The sequence below is a fragment of the Ovis aries genome, chromosome 5, assembly GCF_016772045.2.
Source record: "Ovis aries strain OAR_USU_Benz2616 breed Rambouillet chromosome 5, ARS-UI_Ramb_v3.0, whole genome shotgun sequence".
Classification (NCBI taxonomy): Eukaryota; Metazoa; Chordata; class Mammalia; order Artiodactyla; family Bovidae; genus Ovis; species Ovis aries.
In genome coordinates, this window is record NC_056058.1 from 103,848,192 (window position 1) to 103,872,320 (window position 24,129).

Genomic DNA, 24,129 nt, shown 5'->3' on the forward strand with positions numbered 1-24,129 from the left:
AAACTCCAATACTTTGGCCACCTCATGCGAAGAGTTGACTCATTGTAAAAGACTCTGATGCTGGGAGGGATTGGGGGCAGGAGGAGAAGGGGACAACAGAGGATGAGATAGCTGGATGGCATCACCAACTTGATGGACGTGGGTTTGAGTGAACTCTGGGAGTTGGTGATGGACAAAGAGGCCTGGCGTGCTGCAATTCATGGGATGGCAAAGAGTCGGACACTACTGAGCGACTGAACTGAACTGAACCCCACTGAACTCCAGCACACCAGGCTTCCCTGTCCTTCACCATCTCCTGGAGCTTGCTCAAACTCATGTCTATTAAGTCAGTGATGCCATCCAACTGTCTCATCCTCTGTCGTCCCTTTCTCATGCCCTCAACTTCTCCCAACATCAGGGTCTTTTCCAATAAGTCGGCTCTTAATCATACTGCCTTGATATATTTTTCCAATTCCTCCATGCCCGAGCTGTTCTTCAGCATCATTTTTAAATCTCATTTACTCTTTGCCAAATGCCAGTGCTTCTATGAGCCCAGCAGATGGTCTTACAAGTCCCGCTCAGGTTGATGACAAAGACTAAGGGTCAGTGGCATTGAAAGTTGTTGGGAAATATTTTCACCATCTGTCCTGAAGTCTCTAGTTAGGGCACACTTCTTCCTTAATGATGAGAGTGGACGTGTCACGAGAGGTTGTGTGTGTCACTGAGAGCACACCATTCACTCCTTTTGTCATGGTGTCAGCGCGTGCATCATGTTCCTTGCACACATATTTAGAGCATTCAGAGTCTGTGTTCAGTATAACAGGCAATTTGCATCACTATTTGCAACCCCAAGTAGAATAGTTAGAACTGAATTAATTTGCATCACTATTGATGGAGTGGGGCTGAGATCTACCTATTAGTGTTCCTATAAATCTCATTAATGGTGTAATAGAGGTCACTTTAGCCATGTGCCCTCATGTAATTCTGCCACCACAGCAAGTAGAAAGCAGTAACGTGTCTTGAGACCATTTTCCCTTAAAATAGTGTCTCTGTGACTTGCCAGATATTTATTACAACACTGTTTTATGTCTTTATCTTTCTTAATGCAGAATTGGCAGTGCTATTGACTTCAGAAGAGAATTATTATGTAGAAAGAATTCCTGAATGGTGAAGAAAGAACATATTTACTCTTATTAAGGTGAGTGGCGTATTTGTAAAGACTTAACAGAATAAATACATGCTGACTTGTAGATTATGATATTCAGTAGAATTAGATAAACATTAACATCAACTTTATGGTTATAGTTGTATTTTTGGATGACTCTCTGAGCTGTTACTAGTTTGGAGGAGCATATATTTTGAAAGAGTGAATGGAAACAGAAGGTTGAAGACATGAAGTATAAATCTGAACCCATATTTAAATCCTAAGTTGTACCACATTGTCCTCTCAGATCAACTATTTGAGTGATGATAGACCTGATCTCAACAAACAGGAAGCAAAGTGAAGCGGGAAACGTCTGAGTAGGACTAGATTCTTGCCCTGCCCCTGCCACTGTCTTTCTAAGAACCTTGGTGTTTGGGGAATTCTATCTCTGTAGTGTAAAACCATACTTAGAGGACAGGACAGTCTCTCCAGTCCTTTCAGCTTTGTCCTTCAAACATCAGTTCAGTTCAGTTCAGTTGCTCAGTCGTGTCCAACTCTTTGCGACCCCACGGACTGCAGCACACCAGGCCTCCCTGTCCATCACCAACTCCCAGAGTTTACTAAAACTCATGTCCATCAAGTCAGTGATACCATCCAACTATCTCATCCTCTGTCATCCCCTTCTCCTCCCACCTTCAATCTTTCCCAGCATCAGGGTCTTTTCAAATGAGTCAGCTCTCTGCATCAGGTGACCAAAGTATTGGAGCTTCAGCTTCAGCATCAGTCCTTCCAATGAACACCCAGGACTGATCTCCTTTAGGATGGACGGGTTGGATCTCCTTGCAGTCCAAGGGACTCTTGAGAGTCTTCTCCAACACCACAGTTCAAAAGCATCAATTCTTCTGTGCTCAGCTTTCTTTATAGTCCAACTCTCAAATCCATATATGACCACTGGAAAAACCACAGCCTTGATTAGATGGACTTTGCTGGCAAAGTAATGTCTCTGCTTTTTAATATGCTGTCCAGGTTGGTCATAACTTTTCTTCCAAGGAGCAAGAGTCTTTTAATTTCATGGCTGCAATCACCATCTGCAGTGATTTTGGAGCCCCCAAAAATAAAGTCTGACACTGTTTCCACTGTTTCCCCTTCTATTTGCCATGGAGTGATGGAACCGAATGCCATGATCTTTGTTTTCTGGATGTTGAGCTTTAAGCCAACTTTTTCACTCTCCTCTTTCACTTTCATCAGGAGGCTTTTTAGTTCTTTGCTTTCTGCCATAAGCGTGGTGTCATCTGCATATCTGAGGTTATTGATATTTCTCCCAGCAATCTTGATTCCAGCTTGTGCTTCCTCCAGCCCAGCATTTCTCATGATGTACTCTGCATAGAAGTTAAATAAGCATGGCTACAATATATAGTCTTGACATCAGCAACTGTATAAGAGGAAAGAATCGGGCATCAGCCATTCTGTCACCTCTCATATGGTTATTCACGTGTTATTTTAAAACTCACATGAGGCAAGATTTGTGAGAATTTTTAGAAATGTAGAAAGTATTAAAGCAGAACAGGGGGAAATGAAGGCAGAGGTGACATTCCATAGTTCATCATCTCTAACCCATCAGCTTTAAGTTTTTGTATCTTGTCCCTTCTAATCCGAGTTTTTTTTACTATTTATCCTCCATTTATTGACTCACACTCAGAGTCACAACCTCAACCCAAAGGAAGGCACCTTTTTAATATTACAAAATTCCAAGGAACAGCACAGGACTTTTGTAATTTCTCAACCTGTTGGTTGAGAAAATATACTTAATCAACATTTAACAAACATTCTTTGAGTACTCAGGGACTTAATGGAGTGGAAAACAGACAGCAGAACCCACAGTCTAATGGGGAGAGACATAAAATAATCACACACACGAAAGGAAAATGCATAATGGTAAAGGGACACAGTGAATTAGTAACTTTTAAGGGGATGTATTTTGTTATTCATGACAGCACTTCCTTCGTGCACTTTTAAAATACTGGCATTTACGTGCACAAGCATATCATTTATTCAGACTACATTTGGCATAATATTACAGGCCCCTAACAGTTACATTTCTGCCCAGGTTAGAAATCTTCACCTTGTCTGACGGTTGTGTCCCTATCTAGAATATGGTGGTTGAGGACAAAGAGCTTGCTTATTAATTAAATGCCTTTGCCATGTAAGTGCATTAAGAGAAGTAACTTCTTGCTGTTACCTCAGACAAGCCCCAAATTTATTTCCCACTTCTGTTATCGTCACCCGGCTGAATGCCCACCAGAGGAAGCATAGAATGGGGGTGGAAATTTGTTCTCCCAAAGACCAAGCTGTCGGAATCTCCACTGTCTTGCAGCTGTTCCCTCTGGGTCGCATATCCTCTGACACTGCCAGCTTAAGGCACACAGGTCTGGAGGAGGTATTCCAGCTTTACCTCAGCCTGAAACTGTGTCACTATGCAATGTAATTTTTCCACGGCATCTGTCTTCCCAACAACACTGCCGGATTCTCGGGCCCAACATGATGCCCACTCAATACATTCTTACAAAATGAACCCGTGGAATGTGAAAAAGCATGTTCTTTGCAATTCAGCATGACAAAGGGATTCTCAGTCCTTCTACCAGGACACAACAGACTCCACAGCACTGGCAAAAAAAAAAAAAAAAAAGCATTTGGTATAGTCACCACTGAGACGCACTGTAAACACAGCTTGGACACTTCCATCAGTCATCTGTGAAGTGTCCCCATGACTCCGTGGGAATGGGAGCTGACTGGTGGCTGTCCATGGGTCCATCAGACTGGGTCTCTCCGACAAAACGCCCTCCTGTTCTTCATCCTTCAAAGGAGTGATGGAGGCCTGCGAATTTGCAGCAGCATTGAGTGAATCTCTCTCCTGCCAGTTCCAAAGGAAGAGCGACAGAAAGTTTGCAAAGTGAAATATGAACACAGACTCCAAACACACATGTAAAGGAAGGAGATATTAATTGTTGCCAAGTAAACACTTCTGTTACTGGTCAGAATTCAGGAGTTTTAGAGTAAAACTGCCTTGTGTTTCCAAAGGTCATTGGGTTTTCAAAGCACTTCTGTATTAGCGATCATTTGGGCCTCAGAACAGCACTGCGCCTTGGAGGGGCGGGAGATTCTACTCATATTTGAGAGGTGAGGACAGTGTCCACAGGGGTGGGCGGCTTGTTCGAGGTCACACGCTGAAAAAGAGTTGGAACGAGGAAGAGCGCCTAGAATCCTCAACATCTTGATTCTTATCTTCAAATGGATGAAGATCCTTTCGACCCCGGGATGTGGGTTGGACAGCTGCTTCCGCGTTTGCAATTACTGTCACGCCTGGTCCTTGTCTCCGATGCATGCTATTTAAAATGACCACAGATAGCTAAATCTGAAGGGAAGTAGTTAATAAAGAAGCTGTGAAAAAATGACCTCGGTTTTTCTACATGAAAATGAAGTCAAGTGCAATTTCAGATACAGCTCAGCTATCCAATCCACTCCTTTCAAGTTAGGATACCAACCTACCTGTGAAATAAACAACCAACCAACCAACCCAATCACAGTTTTCAGGAATGATTAACATTATAATAATTTCCTTCTAAATCTAAATGTTCCCAAACTCTTATCAACCATGTAGCTGTTCTGAGAATGGCCTTAATTCCCAATGTTTTTTCCACAAACAGTAAAAGTTAATATCTTTTTGTGCCAAAACATTTACATAAAATTTAAGAAATCTGTAAATCGGCACCATGAATAGATGGCTTTCTCCCTGTCCTTACTAAAATGACTCTCTGTACATTATGGAACTATAAACTACCGCGAGAACTACAAAAATGTTTATTTCTTCAGTTCTCAGGAAAAGAACTTAAAATTTATAAGTGGTTGACAGAAATTAAAATCATATTTGGTTTGCATTTAAAGCTGGCTGTTTACGCCTGTTAGTTATGCACCAGCACACTGCCATGCTTATATGGGTGTTCAATAAATATTTGGTAAATGATTGATGGATGAGTGATCCAATGCCCTGTAGACATACACTTGTCTTTGTCCTGCTATACAACTTTCAGGAGAGAATTAAAGAGAATTATAAAGCATAGAGTAGAGAATTAGGCCTTTAAAGACAAAAATTTGAGTCATTAGTTCTAAATAATGAAATGATCTAGGCTTAACTTCTTGACTCAGCAGGCCTTCGGATTTTTCAACAATAGACTAAAAATATGGATAACATTTCAGGTCTTCTCTAAGGTTACCTCTAGTATTTTCTAATTCTACATTGAAAAGCTATCAGCCAAGGAAATGTCTCACTCCCACCAGAAAATAAGTACAGAATGAAGGGTGATCACAGAGGTCTTAGCTTTCTAAGGTTAAATGTGCTTAGGGGCTGAGAGGTGGGGGGATTACGAATTGTAAAGACAATAAGGACTTCCCAGAGCCTTACAGACATTATTTTCAGCACATTATCGTCTATTACAGAGTCCTATAAAAGAACTGTGGTGGAGACGGAAGTAGCCTTGAAGGGACAAGAAAGGGTATTGAGGACGTCTAAAGTTTCTTCTCCCGTTTTTTTGATTCTTTAACAAAGTAGGTGAAGGAAAGGGAAATGCATTATGAACTGTTTTGAAGTCCCAGAACTTGGAGAGTGAGTCATGGAAGCCTGGAGGAGTACAAAAGAGAGGACCTCTAGGAAGAAATGGAATTCACAGACAGAACCCGCACAGGGCTCTTAATTTTTGAAGAACTGGCAGCTCAAAGAAGGGTTTCAGCCAGACCCCCAAAAAGCTAGAACTGGGACCCAAATAAGAGAGCATTGCGCTCTGCCGAAGGCCAGGAAAGAGCTGAAGAGGGTACCTGAGCCCAGGAGGAGAGAAAGGGCACAGTGTCAGCAGACTGCTGACAGGAGGACCCCAACTGTGAGGGGAGTACCCCAGAGCTCAGACAATACCTCGTAGCTGCCTGGAAGGAGCTGAACCTTTAACCTACCAGCACCAGGCAAGGGGACTTCATCCGCCTCAGCTACGATCCTGGCCACCCAGAACTCGCTCCCACTGTTTTGTACAACACTTGGAAGAACCAGGCAACTCTGTGCGTGGGAGAACTCCATGAGCAGGCTTAGCATGGGAGAAGGGGAAGCCAGGAAGGATGGGACTCCACAGTAGGATCTTTAAAGGCCAAATCCTCTACCTTTCTCCTCCTCCTCCCACAGCCCATCCCCTGTCCTTGTTTTCTCGGGAGGGGGAGAGAAATTCTAGCTGGTATAGAGAGGCACTCCGGCCAGCCAAGGAGCTCCTTGGTTCTGTCTCTGGGGTGGGTGTCACTCCTGCACACCAAGCTGCCATGGAGAAACTGTGGATTCCACCCAAACACCCACAATGCACAGATTAGATAGATGTATTCAAGGGATGAAAAGGTGAGCTAGACATTAGAATTCCTTCCCACAGAGGGGTGGACATAAGGCCAAGAATGACCAAGACAAAGTGAGTAAATGGTAAGCCGCATGTGAGGCTGAAACAGATCAGTGTCCAGCTCACTCCCTGGGTAACTGGGAGGACAATTTGCTTCTCTCCATCCTCTGCTTTCACCCACTTCCAAGCTATACTCTTCTCTACTCTTGCCTGGAAATCCTAAAGACTCCCTCTTTTTATCTTTCCTACTTCCTCCTGTCAATTCTCTTCTCACTGGGTCAGAGTGCCCTTTTTAAAACCAAGTCTCAGTCCCCTCCACCGCTCTCAAACTCTCTAGTTGTACTTAGCATGTAGTTCAGGGTCTTGGTTTCCGAGGCGGCACCAATCTGACTTGTTCCGCTGTAGCTTCATCTTGAACGCCTCTTTTTGGTGTGGTCTCTCTCAGCCTTGCTGGTCTGCATTCCTTTCTTCCCAAATACCTTGCTCCCATCTGCCTGGGGGTATTTACATTTGCTTTTCCTCTACCTGAAATGCTCACCTCTCTTCCTTCTTGCTTAGTTGACTCTGCACCATCTCCCTTGCCTCTCCCCAGACTCCTCTCCTGGCATATCTCCTTTCTCTGCCCCCACTGGGTCAATAGCTCTTGTTGACAATTCCTGTGGCACAGAGTGCCTCCCTTCACAGCACTAAATGCATGTTGTGAGTCATTCGTTGACAGCTGATACCCACACACCTAGGCTCCACGAGGGCACAAACTGTGTGTCTCTTCTCGCCATTGTCTCCGCAGCACTTGTCTCAGGCATAAAGCAGGCACTCACTGGCTACTTCTTGAATGAATTTTAGCCATCAGAGAGCAATCATCCAACCCTTCTTCAGAAGAGGGAACCGAGGCTCAGAAAGGCAAACAGACTTGCTCAAAGTCCCAACTTGCCAAACCAGAAAAAGTCCTCTTGCCCACAGGCTCGTAATCCATAGTTCTTATCCAATTCTACCACATGACCCTGAAGCTTGTTCAAGGGCCAAATAACAGCCTCCAGTTTTCTTGCTGGGACAAAAGGTGATTGAGAAGAGAGACAAAAGGAATTGTTCACTGGGTCACGTGAGTGGCTGAGCGTAAGTGGGAAGCTGAGAAATGGAAGACTGCCACTTAGGAAGACTGACGAGTAGGCGGTGGGCTTCATGCGTTCACACACCGAGGAGAGACCGATCGGGTGGATGGGCCTGGGATGCGCACGGGCACAGGCGCGGGCCGTGAGGCTCCACAAAGACGCCACGTGGCCCCAGCCAGCATCTAATGAAACGAATTTTTCCAGGGAACAAATGGGAGTACTGGAAAATAAAACAGGGTCAAAGTTTGTTCAACTTATTTTGAATTTTCTTGAGTGGTGGGGAGTGGGAGCAAAGGGCTGAAGTTGCAAGGTGGAAGGCAGCTGTCGATGGTCTTATATTTGAGGAATTGTATTTAACAAACAGTGAGGGTGCTGTTGAGTTTGTTTGTTTGTTTTAAGCCTCTAAAACAAAAAAAAAAGGGGGAGCATTGGAAGCCAAAGAAGCAGCTTTGTCTGATGAAGTGACAGGGGCTGGGGATGAGAGAGGGGCTCCGGGTTGGTGCAACTCCCTTCTGTTCACCCAGATCGCACCTTGGCCACCATCCTCCCTTTCAACCAGTGCCAGTCCCCAGGCACAGGGGTGAATCTGGGCCAAGGTTGCAGCACATGGTTGATGAGCCACGAATTGGAGGGCCCCCTCAGCTGAGGCAGAGAGGGCAAATGCTCTTTTCCCTGTCCGCTGAGAGAAGCACCATGTTTTAACTTAAAACTGGAGGGTTATTCGTTTCCTTTATGACCAACCTAGACAGCATATTAAAAAGCAGAGAGATTACTTTGTCAACAAAGGTCCATCTAGTCAAGGGTACGGTTTTTCCATTAGTCATGTATGGATGTGAGAGTTGAACTATAAAGAAAGTTGAGCGCAGAAGAATTGATGCTTTTGAACTGTGGTGTTGGAAAAAACTCTTGAGAGTCACTTGGACTGCAAGGAGATCCGTCCAGTCCATTCTAAAGGAAATCAGTCCTGAATGTTCACTGGAAGGACTGACGCTGAAGCTGAAACTCCAATACTTTGGCCACCTGATGCGAATAACTGGAAAAGACCCTGATGCTGGGAAAGACTGAAGGCTGGAGGAGAAGGGGATGACAGAGGATGAGATGGTTGGATGGCATCACCGGCTCAATGGACATGAGTTTGGGTCAACTCTGGGAGTTGGTGATGGACAGGGAGGCCTGGCATGCTACGGTCCTTGAGGTCACAAAGAATCGGACACAACTGAGCAACTGAACTGAACTGAACGGATTCGCTTCCTGACCAAAAGAGAAAGAGTCTCAAATGTGGGATCCCACATAGCAGGGCGGCTTTTGAACTCCTCATCCTCAACCTCTGTAGCCGTTTCCAGTCTTCAAGCATTGCCAACTTCTGCATTAAGGACTGATGTCTACAGGGACACGTGGGTTCTGGCAGCCCCAGTGCCAGTATCAGTCCTTAATAAAGAAGGGCCATGGGACTCTGGGTGCTGGCCCTGCACCTTCCCCCAAAGCGCAGCTTCAGACTCAGGAATAGAGTGTGCAGACTGTGCGTGCGCTGAGCCTCTCTTGTGAAAATGTCTCCAGACTTATACACGCGTAATTAAATTTAAAAAAAAAAAAACTCAAATCGGACTCAGGGTACTCTGGGTAATATTACTTTGAGATTTTAGTAGAGTAATAATATGTTTTTAAGTTAATGTTTAAACAGAGAAGAATCAGAGTGGCATAGTGGAAAAAGTACAGACCGGACCTCCACCTAGTTTGGAATCCTGGCTGTTAAACCTCTCTGAAGCTGTTTCCTACTTTTCCTATTGTAAGAGAAGGATCACAGCACTGGCCTTGGAGATCTGGGGGAGGATTGGAGATAATATCTGAGAACACATACTCGGAGCCTGGAATGTAACAGGCCTCTGTTCGTTGAATGGCAGCCACCTTTACATGGAACTATGAAATAAGACAAAACAAAAGGCAACATTTTTCTTTGTCAGTGGCTTTTAACACTCATTAATTAGATTGTAAAGCTTCAGTTTATAGAAATCTTCTCACAACAGTCAAACGAGATTAGTCACTGACCGGTCGTCCTTCATTCTCGTTCTAGATTCCAGTTATCAGCTATTTCCCTGTATCCCTTCATTGAGCAGGGGTGTTGAGGAGAGTTTCTACATGTTTGAAAATGTAGGAGCTAGTCTATGATGTAATTTTTGTCACAGCAATCTTAAGGACTCCTTAAAGTTCTTGCATCACCCACCTGGACTTTGCCTTGCTCACCTGCTTATACTGACAATTGCTTAAAGATCTATCATAGACAGTGATTGTATTTAGCTTCAGCCTATTTAAGTGCCAGCTCTTACATATTATTAGCTTTGGCTAATAGGAGTCCCCAAAACTACCTCTCCCCACTAAGTACCAGCCACCCAGCCTCAGTTTCTCAAAAGACTATTGTTCCAGCTCACTTTGTAGGTTTTTAATCTTGAGCAAATAGTGGAAAATTACATAGTACTTAGAAATGATATAGTTCCACGGACAGTCTACAAATTGCAGTGAGTTTTCAGTAAAGAGTTGCAGGCAGGCCCTCTGCTCTCGTCAGAGATTTAACTCATTTTTCATGAACATGTGGTGGTCATCCCTCCCTGGAACTCTCCCCACAACCCTCCAGTTTGAATTCCTTTCTCTCCCAATGTTACTGAGATATAATGGACAAATAAAACTGTATATTTTAAAGGGGTACAAGATGATGATTTGACATACATATACACGGTAGAATGATTTCCACAGTCAAATGAATTAATATACCCACCACCTCACATGCTTACTGTGTGTGGAAGAAGTGGTGAAAACACTTAAGACTGACTCCCTTTTTAGATCTACTCTCTTAGCAGATTTCAAGTGTACGATGTAGTATTGTTAGCTGTAGTCACCATGATGTACAGGAGACCTCCAGAAATTCATTCATCTTCTCAGTGAAAGTTTAGAAAGCTTTAAAAAAAAAAAAAAAAAAACTCACTCCACATCAGTCCCTAAGCCCAAACCAAGAGTGAGCTCAGCTATTACATCTGCCTCCAAGACTTTGCAGCCATTCTAACCCTCAGTGACATCTGCTTCCTGTGGGCACTTTCTAAAGTACCTCAGGCCCACAGCATTCACCATCTGCCACTCTTGTTTGACATTAAATCATCTACTGCTTTGGGAAATGTTTTCTCTCACTACTTAATTCTAGTCATCTAAATGGTCACGGCATCTCTTATCTGTTAGATGAAAAAGTGAAAGCTGTTCAGTCCTGCCCGACTCTTTGTGACACCATGGAGTATATAGTCTGCTCCCCGTAATTCCAGCATAGTTCAGTGTGATTTTTAAAAAAAATCTTTATTTAATGTCTTGAATAAGAGTCAGTAAACTTCCTACCAGATATTACTTTGGTAAGTCATCGTTTACTCTTTTGTACAAATAAACTTTACACTTATGCAGTACGGTTTTCACTAGGCATGGTGAAAGACCCTGATCGAAGGTGCTGGGAGCCAAGTATTTAGCTTTGCCAATTCTACTCTGGCTAAAGCAAAGCTGGCTCCGTATCGTCCCATCCCCTCAGCCAGGTGAAGCTCACTTTTGTCAGAGATATGCCAAGTTCCTTTCACTTGAGGTGTCTGCTCTCTATTCTCAACCCTTGCAAATTCTTAAGTATTTTAAAGTTAAGTATATATGCCCTCCACTTATTATTCTTGCTTAACAGAGGTTTTGAGTTAAAATTAGAGATATAATCTGAGACTGTACATATATATTTATACATGTATATGTATTTGTAAATGCATAACTAATAAAATATTATATAAGTAAAAGTGGAATCTCTCCGTGTGAAAGTGAAAGTCACGCAGTCGTGTGCGACCCTTCGAGACCCATGGACTGTAGCCTGCCAGGTTCCTCTGTCCTTGGAATTCTCCGGCAAGAATGCTGGAGTGGGCTGCCACTCCCTTCTCTCCATCTCCTTCTCTCCACGTAGACAGAGTGAAACTTGCTTAAGAATGTCTGTGGAATGAACACAGACCTGCAAGCAAAGAGGTTCTGGTCTCACAAAGAGGAACAGGATCTGTGAAGGCGTCTCATAAATAGATTTCCACGGGCTTAGGAACCAGAACCAACTAGCCTCCTCTTCTTGGAAAAAAAAAAAAAAGAGTTCATGAAAAAGGGAGTTCTTTCTAGTCATGCAAAACTCCATATCCATAAAGCATGTTAAGGAATGTCTCAACACTGCAGATAAAAGTTATTTGGAGAAAGAACACTCCCCTTAAGCCAAGGAATGTACGCTGATTAGATGAGGAAGGTGAAAGAGAGACGTACACCACCTATTATTAATTATCATAAAATGACTTTGAATTTCTCCAGCCCCTTTCGTCTAGGAATTTCAATTTGCTTATATGAGCTAATGAAGCCTCACTTCTACTTTATCACACCTTGTAAGAGAATAAGTCTGTAACCCTGGAATGTCCACCATCTCCTGTAGTTTTCAGCCCTTTGCAATCATTCATTTGGTGTTCAAGGCTACGAGGTACTGAGTAAGCTAGCGTAATTAATCATTTTTTACAGGTAGGGAAACTGAGACAAAAACATAGTATCTTGCCAAGACCACACAGTGAGGCCACTACAGAGCCAGAATCAAAGCCAAGGAATATTTGAATCCAGGGCTTCTGATGGAAAAACTAAATCAGTCAGTTTTTTCCATCTCCCTTCTATATAACTGTCTTTATACACAGGTAGTTTTAGGAGAAGGAACTCCAGAAATTTTAAAAAACAACTTAGAAATAGTAGAATAATGTTGAATTTTCCACATATTTCAGTTTGGAATGACTTAACAAAGTATAACTGATAACCCACACTAGGAAGATGATGAGGGTAGCATTTATTATTTTTCCAAAGATTCGCCCTTGAGTTTCATAGTAAAGAATTGGAGAAGACCAACAACAGTACCTAGCCTGTTTTATGTATATGTTGATGTTATTTGGTAAAGGCTCAAATTGCCTTTTCTCTCCGCCCACATGTAGTCTGGAGAAGGGGATGGTAATACCTAAATGTCTTAAGTTTCAGAGCCTCCCTGAAGTCTCAATGACAGCACCAGCGACAATTCTTGCAGAGCGCTGAGTATTTTTAGCTCTTGAGGACCTACTCATCTGAAGTTAGTGGATTTCTGAAGAATAATTGCTTTAAATATCGTATTTTAAAATTCAAATATTATATGCAAAAAAAGCAAACACTTTATCAGGCATTTGTGGTCACTTGACCTTTTCCAAACCTAGAATGTAAGCCTTATTAAATTCACAGCTTTTTCTGCCTCTCTCTTTTGGGACAGAGAGGAGAGAAAGGCCTAACCCACAGATAAGTATTTTTTTTTAATTTAGAGGCAACTGGAGTATTTTGTTTTCTTTGTTAATTTTCCAAGTACCTTCTGCCCCAGGCAACAAGCAAGGTGCAGATTTAAGAAGCTTGCCAGGAGAATCCCAGGGACGGGGGAGCCTGGTGGGCTGCCGTCTGTGGGGTCGCACAGAGTCGGACACGACTAAAGCGACTTAGCAGCAGCAGCAGCAGCAGAAACCAAAAGTGGCTTGGCTGCTCCTGTCCAAAAATAAAAACCAACATGTCTCACAGTTGAGATAAACACCCTCCAAGACTTGCATGTTGTACATGAAGCAGGGTCAGATCAGGCCAGGCCAGGTCGTCGTTCCCAGTGATAGTCACGGCTGGGCAAGTATAATGTCAGAGGCAAAGCACATTGGACCAAATAGGGCCCCCTTGCCTCCATGTCCCCATATTCTGAAGCCAAATGGTGCACTTTGGCATACTCTTAATATCTATAGAAGCACAAAAATAAATAAACCATCTCCTGATGACCAATCTCAGACTTCAGGCAATGTATGCATGAGTGGCCAGGAACACACTAAACTGCGCGTTCCTTGATAGAAACTTTGTACAGCTTGTACCTCTGTTAATTTGACACATTAATAGTTACAATAAGACTAAAAGAAAGGAGCCTCTGATATCCCATAGAGTGATATATATCCACTCTTCCATTTTTTTCTCATTAGCCCACTCTGCAAAATATCAACAATAAGACATTCTTCCCCAGATTTTTAATTTCTGCGGATATTGTCAACTTTGTCAATGAGAAAGCCATGATTTCCCCACTTCAAAAAAGAAAGAAAAACAGTAGTTCCAGACAGACTGGACAAGTTCATTACAAGAAAAATCAAGAAAGTTGTAGAAACAGAAAATTATTTTAATTAATTAATAATTAATTACCCTTGATTTTAAAACACACATCCAAATCAAAGGGTACATGAAAAGTTCTCTTAAGGAAATATAATTTGGCAAGTGACTGCCTGCTACAAATTTGCACCGCTGATAAAAGTTATTCATTGGATAAAGAATGGCTAAGTGGGTAAATTCAGGGGAGAAACCAGCTCTTTAAATTTCAATAGAAGGTTAGAAGGCCATTGCCTATTTAGCTTAGCTTTAAATCTGCCAAACTTGCTTGGGAGGGTGGGCAGCTCATTTTTTTAAATACAAGTCTTCATTCAAAAACAAAGCTGGACCCAACTGTCCCTTGCAATTACATTTCAGTGGCTCCAGCTGGATGTTTGTGTTTTTTTCTGGGTGATTAATAGCGCTCACATTTCAATGGTCGCAGTCAGCCTCCACAGTCATTAACACCCCATTAAGATGGATGAGAAGAACTTCTCACCTTTTGTTTCAATCCACTGGGCCATGGAGGCAAGGCAGTGATGGAGGAAAGGGGGATTATCTGTACAACCAAACAAGCTAATACTTCCTCTAAAAGCGAATTTTTTAAAACCCTTATAAAGCCTTATTTTCAAAAACACTCTTTAGACATCCTTTTAAGAACACTTCACCCAGAGTTTCCCCATATCTTATGCGTGTACTTGGCATGGTTCTTCCATAATGTTTACAAAGCTCTGTGTTTCTCCCCTACTGTTTGTTTGCTCTAAGCCTATAATTATGACAGGGAGACTTCTTTTTCTAAGGAAAATTAGTAGTAACATGAATATCGAGTTACCTTTGAGAAAAAAAATACATGCATAGAAGTTCATGCATGACAGTGTAAACACTGGCCCCATCTCTCCCAAATGGTAGTGGAAATGCCATGTTTTGGAAAATTCAGCAAGATAATTGCTTCTATTTAAAGGAAACTGAAGAATCCAAAATTTGAGAGCAGGATGATACCTAAAAGTATTTAAGCATGGATGTGTCCAATGACACTTGGTATTTTTAATCTCTGATCAAAAAGCCTTCCTTCAAGAGGCTTCTGTGTGATGACAGGGGTAAATTTTGTAGAAAAACTACTTTGTTTACAAACTTGCAAAACACTATACTTCATCCTTTGAGCTGAAATTCTCACAGGCAGTGCCAGGCACGCTCTCCTGATAGAACCTACCCATCCAACGCTGAACTGCCAGGGTGGTTTTTATGGGAACAGGATGGGGTCAGTCAACATACCACTATTTTTATCATTTGGCTTTGCGGTTAAGAAAGTGATTTTATTGAATCAAGTTATTTATTACTATCATCTTTTTTTTGTTATTATCTTCCATTGAAATAGGTGACTTTCAAATCACATAGCAAAATTTTTAAAATAATGACAACATGCTTATCTTAACTAAGTTAAGTCAAAGTGCAAAATCTACAGGCATCTCATACAACATTCACACACACACACACACACACACACACACTCACCAATATTCTTTATTTTACTTTTGTATAATGTACAGAAAGTCTTCCCCCCTCACAGCAACCACTTACAGCATTCCAACAAGGTATCTACACACAATTTTTATAAAGGATAATTTCTTCCTTCTAACTCTTTGAAGATCCCAGTCATTTTAAAACTTACTAGATCCTTACTCATCTCAGCTCTAAAATTGCAAAGTTAGCCACTTTCTTTCTTCACCCCTATTACATGGGAAGGACGGCCCTGCTGCTGTCAGGGAGCAACCCCTCTCCTAGCATAAAATCCAACCCCTCCGTCCTGCCTAGGATTCAGTGCTCTTTTACCCCGCGCCCCCCCCCACCCTCCCCGCCGCCACCAGCTTCTTGCCCTGTACTGGCTCTTTCTCAGCAGCCTACAAGCATGCTTCAGTCTTGTTTACGAGATGTTGTTGTTTTTTTCCTTAACCTTCTTTGGCCCTATCGTCCCTTCCAATCCTTCCAACCGTCACTCCATTGCTTTGCTCCAATCCACAGGAAAATTCTTTTCAGAAGAAATTCTCACACTCTTAACTCCCATTCATTTAATCAGTCATCTGTCTTCCGTACACCCCACTGCACTGATATCATTGTCACACCACCTCCAACAAGCTCCACGCTGTGACTTCATCTTCATCAGGGTCTCAGCAGCATTGACTATGGTTGTCTGTTTCCCTGGTCCTGAAACGTGCTTCCTGCTCTCTGCTCTGATGACTTGCTTCCTACCTCCACGGCCAGTCCTGCTCAGACTCCTTTCTTGGTTCCTTGGCATCTAGTTGATCTTGGTATTTGGAACACACAAGAGTTTGGTCCTGTGTTTTATCATCTTCTGATGGGAGCAATAGATACTAAAATATGAGGTAACCCAGGGAAGTCATCCAAGAGGAATGGTCCATTCCGCTAGTTCTCTTTCTCTTCTTTGCCTGCGGGGCCAGCCAAGGAGGTCAGGACTTGGCTTAGTGGGGCAGGAAGGAAACCTGTACCGTGTGGTATTTAGAGAATGGAAGCGATCGACGGTGCTAAACGTAACCACAAGCGAAGTGCCATGAGGAACAAAATACGTCCACTGGATTTCTTGACATGAAGGTTTGTAATGACCTTAGAACCAGTTCATTGGACATGGAGACAGAAGCCAGACAAGAGTGCGTTGAGCTGTGGGTAGTAAAAAAGCAGAAATAGGGAGAAAGACACCCATTGGACAACTAGGTACTAATATACTTTAAAGTTCTACAGAATAAGTGGTGTACTTTATGTGTGTGAGTTAGCTTTAATCAGACCCCAATGTGAGGTTAGTGAGCACTTGGAGAATTCAGCCAGGAATCTAGAGTATCTGAAACAGGCAAGCATCTAGGCAAGCATTTCAGATATTATCACTATCAATCCTAGACAGTTAATTACCATAATGGATGTTAGAAATAAATTTTTGTGTGTTCAGTGAGTAGTGTTCATGATATTTGGGGAACAAAGGAGATTATGTGGGTTCTGCCACCTCCATCACAAAGAAATGAAAGAATCCAGCCAACCTAATAGCCTAATATCTTGTAACTAGAGCCTGGATCTATAACTCAATTTGTTCCTTTGCCCCCACCCCCATATGTATGGAGCTCTAATGCCTAATCCAGCTAGAAGTTCTGTAGTTAATCTCAAAGTCTGCTTTAGGGTAAATGTTTGCCAAAGAACAGCAATTAAGGACTTAGCTGATTTTATGAGAACTGGTTCTATGAATTTTGTACCTACTTTCTAATAAATATTATAAGGAGCAGATTTCAAACTAAGACTTGCATTCATTGTAACTCACCACCTAGAAGGGCGGTTATAAAGAGGAGCCAAGAAGCCTTATTTGTCTCTAAGGATCAGAGCCTACATGGTTTGGTTTAGCCGCTAAGTGGTACTCGACTCTTTGCAACCCCATGGACTGTAACCCTCCAGGCTCCTCTGTCCCTGGGATTTCCCAGGCAAGAATACTGGAGTGCATTGCCATTTTCCTTCTCCAGGGGATCTTCCCGACAGAGGGATCAAACCTGGGTCTCCTGCATTGTAGGCAGATTTTATTTTTTACCATGGAGCCAGCAGGGAAGCCTGCAAGGCATACAGTCTACCAAGTAACCTGACCATTGTTGAAATGCAGATTTGACTTGAGGTCACTGGGGAAGAACAACTTTTTAAAGAAGTGTAACTATTAAAGGAAGGAGAAAAGCAGGGATAGTGAACTGCAATCAAGAAAAAATGATTTGTTTAATGTTTGTTTCCTTATGTCTTGAGATTCCAACATGTGAGCACTGATGAAAGGGTCCCGGACAAGGTGAAATATTTAAGATAAGGACTAAAAAGAGAACAGTAGCCAGGAAGCAGAGAAAAAAAGAGACCTGAAGCAAAGACAGGGAAGCTTTAGAAATAATAGGCTCCCCCACCCTGGTGGTTCAGTAGTGAAGAGTCTGCCTGTCAGTGCAGGAGGACCTGGGTCTGGAAGGTCCCCTGGAGAAGGGAATGGCAACCCACTCCAATATTCTTGCCTGGAGGATTCCAAGGGCAGAGGAGCCTGGTGGGTTATAGTCTGGTGGGGTCGCAAAAGAGTCAGACATGGCTTATCAACTAAAAAAAAATATTCTACACAGAGGGAAGGAAATGAGGGATGGGCAGTATTGAATGGCTTTGTAGGTTTTGTAGCAAAGATTTAAAAGAGACCTTACCTAGTTCCCCTAGAGATGAAATGCAAGGTGAAGACATTCTTTGCAGATGAGTGGGGTGGTAGATAATTCACAGATTTTTAAATTGTCCAAAGGTAGAACTGATCAATGGGCTCTCAGTTTAATGTTGAGAGTTTCTGATGTTGGTTATTCTGAAGATAACAGTCCTGCGCTTGTATAAAAAAATAAAGACGGGACATCTGTGAATTCACAGTGAAAACTTGTTTTAGCTTTTCGTAGTTTCCTTGTTTCCAGTGCTCAGAATGGAGACTGTCATTTAATCAGTTTATTTGGGAATTAGATCACTGCCTTGTAAAAACAGTGATGTCCATTACCTCATAAATGCATTAACAAAAGGGCAGAGTCACTCCTGCCACACCCTAACCTCCAGGGGGAGGGTTGGGAAAAAGAAGAATATGAAGAGTAGAAGTTAGTTTATTTTTATTTTCCTATGTTACTTCTCAAGTAATTTGGGGACAGGGGCATCCTTGCATTTTACCTGGTTTTGAATTTGTTTCAGTCCAGCTTTGGGGCTATGGTTTGTTTTGCAGCGGCCAGTCTAGCTTCTGTTATATTCCATTTCAAAACCAACATTTTAAATCATCATCTTTTAGATATCGGTCATATGGGAAAGTACCTGCTATAAATTGCTGGAGAGCAAAACTTTTAGTTTCTACGTCCACTGCTATTTCTTTCACACTAAATGGAAAGAGTGCCTCGCTTCAGTTTTCTTCTTGATTTTTCATTATCCTATATGAAGCACCAGAAAGGCAGTGTTTGACAGGGAGGCTACATGCGAAACGCAAAGGTTAGGGAGGACGTGAATTATCGGTACATATGGTCTGGGGTTTGGGTATTATGGAGACTTAGCAATCTGGAGTATTTCATCTTGATTATCAAGCCCTCTGGAATGCTTCGGGTGTCTCTCCACATGGTGGAAGAGATGGGAGAAAGCTGGCAGAAGCTCTCCCTTCCCACCCAGTTTAACTGATTGAGACAGGGCAATTTTGTTGGAAAAGTCTGCTGGCAATCTGTAGGTCTCAGCTTGCTCCTCTCTGCCTTGCTGAGAGATAGAGCTGTTGGAAGAGAATCAAGGCATGAAACTTTCGCCGCCCTAGTTTAAAGCTTATGAAAGCAAATGATCTCCCGGGCACTAATCCTTTCACCTTGGTAAACACGCAACACATCTCCATGAAAGGAGAGACATCATGTTTCTCTCCTGTAGCAACTCAGATACCTGGAGGCTCCAGACTGACTAATAGGTGTCTCCTGAGCCTCCACGGGAGGAAGAAACATCCTAAGAAAACAAGAAAGACAGAAGTTTGGGGGTAAAAAAAAAATCACGAATTCCCATAAAGCCCAAAGTTACGCTGACAAGAAGCCCTGCGTTATTTCTCCGTCCTTACCGCACAGATAAAGATAGTTTGACAGAAATCAACGTGCGTTGCTAATAGTCATTTTGCTTTATTTTTAAACTCACAACAGGATGTCAGGTTTTGTGTGGTTTCACTTTTTAATCAACCCCATCCTTCCCTACTTACTGGCACAGACTCCTCAGTAACTTGCTGTGTCAGGGAGGGGCTGGGAGAGGCAATGTATTAAGCTCGAACTGAAGGATTTTTTCCCCCTGTAGACCTGTTTACCACTTTTAATTATTGATTGAAAAGTGTTTGCAATGAATAGAGATACATGCTGAAGGGAGGGGATGAAAACACACACACCCAAACCTAAAGATATTCCCCACCCCCCACACCCCCCGTGAGCCCTACATTCCTTTTAAAATATTGGTATGAATTGTCAGTGTATGTGAGGACATTTGGCAGTCTATACCAGTGCTTTCATCTCTGGAAACCTAATATCAGGTCAAACCAGTGGTTTTATCAAACCCTTATCAACAAACAGGAGCATGAAAAATAGCATTTGATATATAGTCCCTAGAGAACATGGTGAGGCAGCCTGGCACCAAGTTACAGGAAAGCTCCAATTATGGATGTTATACCAAGATTGTAATCAATAAAGCTGTGACTTTTCCCCACTAGGGAGGCATCACTTGGTGAAATACCTGAGCTTGTTTTAAAAAACTAGGCTTCTGGGCAGTATAGGAGGGGAAGGGGAGAGGAGGTGAGGGAGGTCTCTCTACATCTGATCCTAACATCTTTAAAGAGAAAAAGAAATTCACTGCAGGAACAAAGCTAGGCAGCCATCAGCATGCAAGCGCCCTTCCTGAGCAACGGAATGAAAAGCCCACCCCCTCCCAGGGTGAAGACTTCATCAAAGAGCAAAGCTAGTTTTATCTTCTCCCTTTCGCCCTCTTTCCTCCAGTGTCATGTTGAAAAATCCTTTGAAAACTTCCACTGTCACCCACTAAAAACCATTAGCGGAGGTTTGGGAATGACCACGGATTTTCCGCCACATACAAATGGGATAAACGTGGCTGGAGAGGTGGATTTTTTTTTCCCCTTGGTCCCCCAGAGACACTCCGGGACACTGAGGACCCCAGATTAAGAGGTATCATGACGTCCTGACAGGCGGTCACTTCAAAGTCTTGGAAAGGAATCTCTGCATCACAGAAGGAAGGGAAGGGGTAAGGACCCGAAGAGGATGGGATCCGAGAGCAGACCAAACCTCTCACGGACGGAGGAGGTCCTCTGAAAGCCGGTGAGGTGCCGCCGGGAAGGGAAATAAAGCACCCAGGTTTCCCGAGAGACCTGGAGAGACGTAAGACCACACTGTGGCCTGAGACAAGCTCCCCGAGGGGCTCAGGGCTCGCTGTCTCCTCCTGCGTCATCAGCTCGGTCCCTGCACCATCGGGCACCTCTTCCCCTCGTGCGGCCGTGCTATGAAGGATGGAGGAATCGGGGGACACAGACACGTGTGGCCTGGCCACAAGCAGGCTCTCTGGGCAAGGAAGTCAGAGGTCCTCACGGCATCATGGGGCCTGATTCCAGGAGCTCAGGAGGGTAATCAGGTCAGAGGAAGTGTTGGCCGGAAGAAAAGGGAGTGATAGAGAGAGGCTCCTGGTGCTGGGGATACTGAGAAGCCTAAGGATAAAGCCACTGTCTCTCCCATTATATTGAAAAATGTGACTCCCGAAAGGGCATGTGGGAGAGGTGGATGCTTGGGTTACCCACCCTGCACCGTCTCTCATCCGGTTACCTAAAAACCAGAGCTTTCTTCACCGCAGCCTTTGACAGGATCTTCCAGGTTCCTCAGTTGCTAGCCCAGAGGTTTTCACAGATTATCGCCCAGTGGCATAAGGACCACCAAGTGAAACCCGAAAGTCAAGAGCTGAAAAATACTTCCCCGACCAAAACCTTGATATTCCTTTTCCGCTTCCTCTCAGCTCACCGCTGCGTATCCACCACTGCTCGTCCATTTCACCGGGATTTGTTTATAATGAGATTGGCATGCGGCAAGATACTGTTTGGGAATAGTTGTGTTTTTCTTCTGAACCCGGTGACTTTCCCCCAAGTCCGCCAGAGGCAAGCACATAGCCTTGAGGAGAAGTCAATTTGGGTATTTGTTTTTGATTTGTAAAACAGTCTCTAGAGAATCAAAAGAGCGGGCCTGAGGGAAGCAAATAAGCAAGTTCCGGCCATAAAAATAGAGCCAGTGATAGAAAAGGTTGAGGCAGGACGGGCCTAGAGGCTTCAGAAGACAGGGGTCACAGCGCACTGCAGAGAGCAGCTTTGCAAGAGCAGGGCTCGTGGAAAACTGCAAGCCATGTCTCAGGGTTCCGAGAGCACAGCCGAAAGGCTGGGGTGAAGACCCGCACGGGATATTCATTGCCATGCCGCGGAGTGAGGACCGCAGTTCAAGGGCTGCGGGCGCATCTCCATGAACGCACTGCGCAAGGACCGCTCACGGTGCCTGGGACGGTCCAAGCTCATCTGAGCGGACTTGCAAGGGCTGCTACCTTCTCCTTTTGCCCAGACTCTAAACCAGCGTGAGTCCTCACAACAGAAAACAAGGTCGCTTACACCTGGGCATCAGTGGTGGCTTTGAATTGTAGAGGGAAGCCTCAGAGTGAGATAACGGCAAAAGGCGGCGCGACTCGACGGAGCCTCTGTGCCAGGCATTTTGCTAGCTGAGGCTGAAAAGCCCTAGCGCACAGGTGTGGCTCTCAAGCAGGTGTAAGGGGTTTAAAAGACAAAAAGGTGGGAGAGCAAACAGAGAACCATAAACGTAGAAAGACTACGGCAGTAGCTGTAGGAACATAGACGAGAATCTTGACATCAGAGTTGTTGTTTCAGCTGAGGCGTCAACAGTTGATAGACTTTAACCACAAGGGAGGTGGATTAGTTTCCTGTTCCATTCAAGATGGATCTAAAAAGCCATGCTAGCTTCTCAGCTCCTGCTGAAGGCTCTCCGGCTACTGAGTCAGGTTAACTAACTGCCCATCCCTACTTTCCACACCTCCTTGGAGGTCATCTCACCATTCCACCAGTGTCTCCTCATCTCCCACCTGACTGTGCGGGAGTGGGGTGTCTCTTTAAGAACAGCTGCTGCAGGAAGACGTCATGGATGGTTTAACTTCGGATGCAGTTGCAAACCAAAAATGGTCAGCCATTGCACTTTGAATAGGTTTCCCTTGTAGCTCAGTTGGTAAATCTGCCTGCAATACAAGAGACCTAGGTTCGATTCCTAGGTCAGGAAGGTCCCCCTAGAGAAGGAAAAGGCAACCCACTCCAGTATTCTTGCCTGGAGAATCCCACGGACAGGGGGAGCCTGGCAGGCTACAGCGCATGGGGTCGCAAGAGTCAGACACGATTTAGCAACTAAACCATCATTGCACTTTCAAGGTAAACCTGAAAGTCATCAGTGAGGAGAGTCTCCCACTGGAGCTTCAGATGAGGCTACTGGTCATCTACTTAGTGTGGAAAAGGAAGTGGCCTGGGGCAAGTAAACTACCCCAAAGTGGCAAACGATAGTCAGCCAGGAGCCTGGAAGGAGAAAGGTTGAAAGATCAGTGACAGTGAGGCAAAGAGGTGTGTGGGTAGCTTGTGTTAATGCCCACCAGAGATCAGGCACCCCAGAAGAGGCCCTGGTCAACACAGTGACGAGATGACTTGGCCAACAAACATACAGTCTACATCATCAGCCACCCCCATGCTAAAACAATATTTATATGAACAGAGTAGCTGCATTCGCAGGAATGGAGGATATGATGGTCCAAGGCTTCCCACTCACTACAGGTTATCTAACTGCTCTGCTCCTGAATGGACTGTCTGCCAGCATCCAAGACTAAAACTGAGCCCCAACAGTGTTATCCTCTCTTGGAGAATTAAAACGTCACATGGTGGCAATCAATGGCATTGGACCTCTCCCATTCTGCAACAGGTAGTAAAATAGAGTTGACTCGAGAATAGAAGTCCAGTATAATAGACTTGTCACCAAAAAATGTTTCATCTCCTCAAAGGATAGTGCCATTCCAGGAATCCAGTGTTGGCCTCCATTGATGGCAACAATTCTTCTTGCCTGGCATTGATTAAAGCAGAATGCTTTCATGAGAGGGAGAGAGAAAGAGTCTTACCATATTTTAAACTACTTCTTAGTCACTTTGGGCTCCTTAAGCCCAGTGACTAGCAGGTCAGGAAATGCTTTCCCCAAGGAGTCATTCATTTGGAAATCAATGGACCAGCACACCAGCTATGACCTGAGAAGGGCAGGGTGACCTTTCAGAGCTAAACTGTGAGTCAAAGTTAAGGTCTAGGTAAACCACCTAGACAAAGAGAGTGCAGGCTGAAGCTGAGGAATCCAGAAGGGGTGGCAGAGGAAGGAGATGATGTCAGTTGCAGGCCTGAGACTACAGGCTCTGGTTGGGGGGCTACAGTTCATCTTGGAATCCTAAGGGAGTCATTCTCGGATAGGGAGGACAAGGCCGGTGGGGCTGAGTGGCGCACAGGCTAGCTCTAGCACCCTTTCAGGTCTGAGACACGCATCCCCCCCACTGCTGGTTGCATTATTCACTGCTCGTACCCACACAGCATGCAGGATTTTAGTTCCCCAACCAGGGTTTGAACCCACGCCCTCTGCAGTGGGATCTTCGCCACCAGACCGCCAGG

General features: G+C 44.0%; 1 long non-coding RNA gene across 2 annotated transcripts in view; it reads right to left on the reverse strand.

Annotated features, from left to right (window-relative positions):
• Positions 1-15,148: 15,148 nt before the first annotated feature.
• LOC121819689 (uncharacterized) overlaps positions 15,149-24,129 on the reverse strand; it is a 35,576-nt gene continuing 26,595 nt past the window's right edge. Inside the window, exons 4-5 of one of the 2 annotated variants that reach the window (XR_009600946.1) lie at positions 18,068-22,679; positions 15,149-16,529 (exon numbers count right to left, since the gene is read on the reverse strand). This is a non-coding gene — a long non-coding RNA (uncharacterized LOC121819689). The remainder of the gene's footprint in view (positions 16,530-18,067; positions 22,680-24,129) is intronic. The other variant, XR_006060048.2, reaches the window with a different exon arrangement.